The following is a 6,000-nucleotide window of genomic DNA, read 5'->3' on the forward strand; positions in this document are numbered from 1 at the left end:
TAACAGGTCAGGAAAGTTTCTTCCCAGTTAATTCCCTCCAAGGACACCTAACCTGAGGGATTATCACAGTCATCTGAGGAAAGAGATAAGAATGTTGACTCCTGGGCCCACCTCAGCTCAACCAGGGGCAGAGACCGGCTTTGAAAGCTCCAAGCCCATTCTCAAACCCCCAGGTTTAGGAGCCACTGGCCTCCTCTATCCCCATCTAACAACTCTACCAGAGGCCCTTGGTCCCTAGGCACCTTGGCATCACTCAGGGCTTATATTTAAAATTTTGAGAGGCTGGCCTGGTGGTATAGTGGTTAAGTTCGTGTTTTACTTCTGTGACCTGGGGTTCGCAGGTTCAGATCCCCAGGGCAGACCTACGTACCACTTGTCAAGCCATGCTGTGGCAGTGTCCCATATCCAAAATAGAGGAAGATGTGCACTGATGTTACCTCAGGGCGAATTGTCCTCAGCAAAAAGAAGATTGGCAACGGATGTTAGCTCAGGGCCAATCTTCTTCACCAAAAAAAAAAGAAAGAAAGAAAGAAAGAAAATTTTTTTGAATTCCCCAGGCCCAGTCCCTAGAGAACCTAGTATCTAGAGATTAAGTAGATTTGGGACAGGCCCTGAAACAAGTTCTGAACAAGCAGGCCTGTTCATTCTGCTGTAAATAACCCAGGACCACCCTTTACCTCGAGGGTTATTGCAGCCTGTGTGTTACAGTCTGTGTGTCACAGAGACTTTAGGGCCCCACTCAGGATCAGCACAACCTTCACCTTACTTCCCTTATCCTTTGAACAATCAGATCCCTTCCTAGGGGTCTAAATTTAAATTCCAGTGTTTACAAGTCTCATTTGATGCAGGAGACAATCTTCCTCCCCAATCCCAGAACTGTGTGCTCCAAGAAGATCACCTCCAAGATCACCTCTTCTCAAGCTCCAGCCAGCTCCTGCCTGAGTCCTGCCTATGCCACATTTGCCCCAGGTGCACCCAGTTGGCTTCTCCACACTCTTCTACCATCTTTCTAACACCAGCCTGGACCAGTGTGTTACACGTGGATACACATCCATCTTTCAAAAGAGCTAGGCCAAAAAAAAAAATCAGGTTTACGAACTCAGCCTTCTTCCTCCTGGGAGCCCTGCTCCTGCCTTCTCCTCCAGTTCTGTAGAAGATACTTTAGTCCCATCATCACAGGAGGAGCTGCTCCTTCCTCTCCACCCGCCCCCTCCCCAGGCCAGTGGTTTGAACGGCCACCTGTCTGACTGGCTCGCAGATTTTCCTAACAAGACTCCCTAGCGACAGTCCACAGGAGCCTGGAGCCTGCTGTGCAGCCAGCTGTCTTCATCCTCCGCTGTTGCCGCTGGCTTTCATGTTTACTCTGGATAGCACACATTTGTGGATATTAACTCATTTCATGAATCCCTTAAAGCATCAAGTTAGGATAAGTAGCTTTTTTCCCTCAGTGGTGCCTAGGCACACACAAACACACACTTTGTAATGGAACTGGGTTCGTGGTGTCCTTTTTAATCGCTGTCCAGCCTCTTTCATTTTCCCCTGCGGTCTAAACTGCGTGGGAACCATCAGCGGGATCTGGGGCTCCTGCCTGTCAGCTTTGGAAGGCTGGATTCTGGGAGAGACGCGGTGGAAACGACGAACATGCACAAATCAGGGCTCCCTCCGGATTCTGGACACCTAGGCTGTTCCCCGGCACGGAGCGGGCCTGGGCTTCCCTGATGATGGCAGCCGGCAGCCTGGTTGACGAGCGTCACCGCACTGCCCGTTCTCAGGCACATCGCTTCCGCCCTAGTGGGCTGACTTGGTTTGGAATTCATGCAAAAGAATTCGGTTTCACCCTCGGGAAAGATCACTATCAGAATGAAGCGAAGTCCTTGACGGAGTTGAGGACATGCCAACCCCAAAGTGTGCTGTTTTGGTATATTGATTATTTGGAGCCAAAGCCACTTGAAAACCAGCAACTGCAGGGAGAGGCTTTCTCTGAACTGCTCTTATCTGCCTAAAGACAGATCCTGCACAAGGAACTCCACTGTCATTGTCCTAAATCCCCTCCTGGGGAGTTTGTCAACCAGGGAAGATCAACCCTTATCACAGGAAGGGAGACAGAAGTCCACGCCACACCCAGACACACTGTCACAGACCATCATCCCTCCCATCTCTTCGTCTGAGGCCCATTCATCTCTCCTAAAAATCACTTACTCTCCCCTAGTTGTCTACCTCAGACCTGCCCTTCCCCTGTTAACATGATCTATAAGCTCTCAAATCTCATCTCTTTTTTGGGTATTCACTTTCTTTTCCTGTGATGCCCCTGTCCACTTTGCTTTTTGTAATATTAAAAATTAGTACATTTGGGGCCACCCCTTGGCCGAGTGGTTAAGTTCGTGGGCGGTCCGCTTGAGTGGCCCAAGGTTTCGCTGATTTGGATCCTGGCCGACATGGCACTACTCGTCAGGCCACATTGAGGCAGCGTCCCACGTGCCACAACTAGAAGGACCCACAGCTAAGATATACAACTATGCACTGGGGGAATTTGGGGAGAAAACGCAGAAAAAGGGGGAAAAATAAATAAAAATTAGTAAATTTGCATACTTTTCTCCTGTTAACTTGCCTGTTGTTAACTTATTACATAGACCCAGCCAGAGGGAACCTGGGAGGGTAGGGGGAAGTCTTTCCTACATCCTCATTCATTCTTTCTTTCTTTCATCAGACATTCGTTGGGCGCCTACCTCACCATGTTGTGTGCTAAGCGTTCGAGACACTAGGTTGAAGATGAGACATAGGTACAGGCCTCAGGGAGTACGATGGACGGACCAGACATCACACCAACAGCCACAGGAAGAGCTCCGCTCGTTCCCCAGGAGGCTGGCCCATCTTGACTGAGGGAGGGAGGGCTCTATGAGTGACTAAGAGTATTTCTGGGAAAAAGGATTCATCATGGCAATTTCTCAGCACCTCTGGGAGGGGCAATTTCTGGCACACACAGGTTCTGTGTCCTATGAGCACCAGCATTTTTAAGCACAGACTCTTAAGTTCTTCATCTCATGTTTTATATGCTCTGTGGGAGGTACTGCTATTACTTTCATTTTACAGACAAGGAAACTGAAACTCAGCGAGATGAATTAGCTTATCTAAATCCCTCAGGAAGAGAAGCTGGCAGCAACCCCCAAGTCCGTCTGACTTTGGAGCCCTATTTGTAATGGCTAACCTGTCCCAGCTCTAGAGACGGGCTTCAGGGAAGGAGCTGGTGAAAACTGACAGGACCATTTCACTGGCATCTCAAGTGGGGTACTGGAAACACAGGCGCCACCAGCAGAGCCGGCAGTTAGGGGCTGCCAGTGCCAGCACTGGTGGGAGGGGGCTTTGGGGCAGCTGTGAAAGATGGTCCTGGTGGCCTCAGGAGTCATAGTGGGGAGCCAGCAGTCACCCCATGGCATAATAGCTGACATCTATTGGGCACTTATGACGTGCCCAACAGCACCTCACTTAATCACTGAATATGGATTAACTTAGTTAATATTTTCAACAACTCCTATTTTCACAGATTAGGAAGCCGAGGCCTAGAGAGGTAAGATAAGTTTCCTAGGTCACACATCTGATAAATGTGGAGACAAGATTTGAACCCAGGCTGGTTGACCGCTGGGCTTGTGTGCTTCAGCCCCATGCTGTGCTGCCTGTCCTAGGTGTGCATAGGGATGGAGTACCTCAAAGTGTGTTTACTTTATCTGTAGGGTGCCCCAAGAAAGAAGAGGGCAAGTGTGGGGATTGCAGAAATGGCTACAACACTCTGCAGCTCCTTCCATCAGGAGTCGATGACCATTTCCCCATCCCCTGAGTTTGGCTTCACCTTGTGACTTGTTTTGACCAAGAGAACGTGGCAGAAGTAAGGGTGTGCAAATTCCAAGCCTCGGCCTCAAAGAAGCCTTGTGGCTTCTGCTCTGTCCATCCCTGGAAGCCTGCTGCCACAGGAAGAGGCCTGGGGTGGGCTAGCCCGCTGGTGAGAGGCATGTGGCCCAGTTGCCATTGCCCCCCCCCCCCCCCCGACAGCCTGCGGACTGCCAAAGTGTGCGTGAGGCCGTCCATCCTAAACCCTCCAGCGACCTGCCACCTCACCATAGACACATAGTGAGCCCAGCAGAGCCAGGCTAGAAAGTGCCCAGCTGACCCACAGACTCAGGAGCAAATAAATACATGTTTATTGTTTTAAGCCACTGGGTGCCTTGTTATGTAGAATAAATATAGCAGGAAATACCTCAAAGAGAAGGCAGATATGCAGTTGGGGAGGTGGAGGAATTCCCACCAGGCAGTATGGATGAGTAGAAATTCTTCAGGCAGGGAAAAGAGAGGTTCAGAGGAAAGTGGTGGGGGTTGTTAGAGAACCAGCCTGGGTGCCTCAGAAACCCAGCAACTCCACCTCTTCTGCCTTCCACCAGACAGAGGAGAGGGGCAATACTTTTCTGGAGAGAAACTTTGCATAGACAAAGCTGAAAACAGGAGTACTCTGCTAACTTTGGGTCGTGAGTCCCCAACGAGCACGAGGTGGCCACCTCTTGACAGACACGGTGGTGTTGCACGTTGGGCAGAGGATTCCACAGAGCCCCCCGCCTCTCCCTGGGATCCCGTGTGCCAGGGAAGGGCTCCAGCTGCTGACATTGGAGCAGCCGTGATACGGGCAATGAGCTCGGTGGGCCTATACTCATGCGTCAGCCGCGAGAATGAGAAGTGGAAAGAGGGAAGAACTATTTAGGATGTACAAGAGACAAGAAAACTTGGAGCCCACTGAAATGGAGGGAGTGGCCACTGGGGGTGGGGCAGCCTGAAATAACACTGCTTTTCAGAGTACAAAAGGATGCCCCCCCCAACTAACAATAGGGGGGAAAAGATTAGATGATACGTGTCAGACGTCATCACCGTATCCAGTGTACTTAGGGTATAATCATGTCTTTTTGGTGATGACATTGGCAATTTTTTGACATAGTCTGCCATCTACCCTTGTTTTAAAGGGTTACCCTTCCATGAGGCATTTGAATTTTAAAAAGAATCAAAGTCTGCAGGTAAAACGGGGGGGGGGGGGGGGATGATACGGCGTTGGTAGAATTTCAGGCAGCCATTGACAGTGGAACAGGGGTTTTTCTTTTACGTTGGCCCTTCCCTGGGCTCTTGGCCTCGGTGCCAGCCACGGAACCACAAAAAGCATTCCCTAGGACTTCGGCGTAGGACACCTTTAATTCTCTTCTCCCAAAGTTGCCAGCGTTTCTCGCACTTGGGGGAGCGCCTCTTCCCGCTGCCGGGCGCGGGGTGGGGTACAGGCGGCCGAGCCGCGCGTGGTCGCCAGAGGGCGCTGCGCCGTCGCCGGGCGCGCGGCCGCCTGGGCGTGTGGCCTGGCGTGGGCATTTTTGTGTTGTTGAAATGCCAGCGTTGACTGCTCACTCCCTTCCCAAACATGTTTCTAATTTACCCAGTATCTCTTCTACGTGAAACACTTAAGAAGGGAAAAAATGCATGCTTAACTTTAGTTCCAGGGTGGGCAAAAGGGGTTTGACACCAAATGCAGTTTGTCCCGGAAACCTCTTGGACTGGGGCAGCGCAGCCAGCAAGGGCTCCCCAGACGCTGCTCCCCGGCCAGGACAGAGGCACGCTGAAACAAACACCCGGAACCCAGCCCTTGGCAATGCTCTTGCTAAGAAGCAACAGCCCGCGGGCGTTCCTCGCTAGCAGACGGGGTCGCTTCCGGCCACCAGATTTGGGAGCTGGTGGCACAGGAGGACGGGGCCGCACGGAGCGGGCCGAGCAGGCGGCTGAGCCCGCCTGGCCGCCGTGTCCCCCGCGGCGTGGGCGCCCCGGGTAGCAGAGGAACCCGGGCTGGGCTCCGAGGACCACAGCATGGGGGGGTGGGGCATAGTCGGGGCGCTCCGGGGCACCCGTGCGGGCACAGGGCGACGTGCGGGAGGCAGAGGGCAGGAGGACGAGGAGGAAAGCCGGGGGGGGGGGGGGGGAAGGCTA

Source organism: Equus quagga, chromosome 5 (genome assembly GCF_021613505.1).
Source record: "Equus quagga isolate Etosha38 chromosome 5, UCLA_HA_Equagga_1.0, whole genome shotgun sequence".
In the NCBI taxonomy this organism is placed as follows: domain Eukaryota; kingdom Metazoa; phylum Chordata; class Mammalia; order Perissodactyla; family Equidae; genus Equus; species Equus quagga.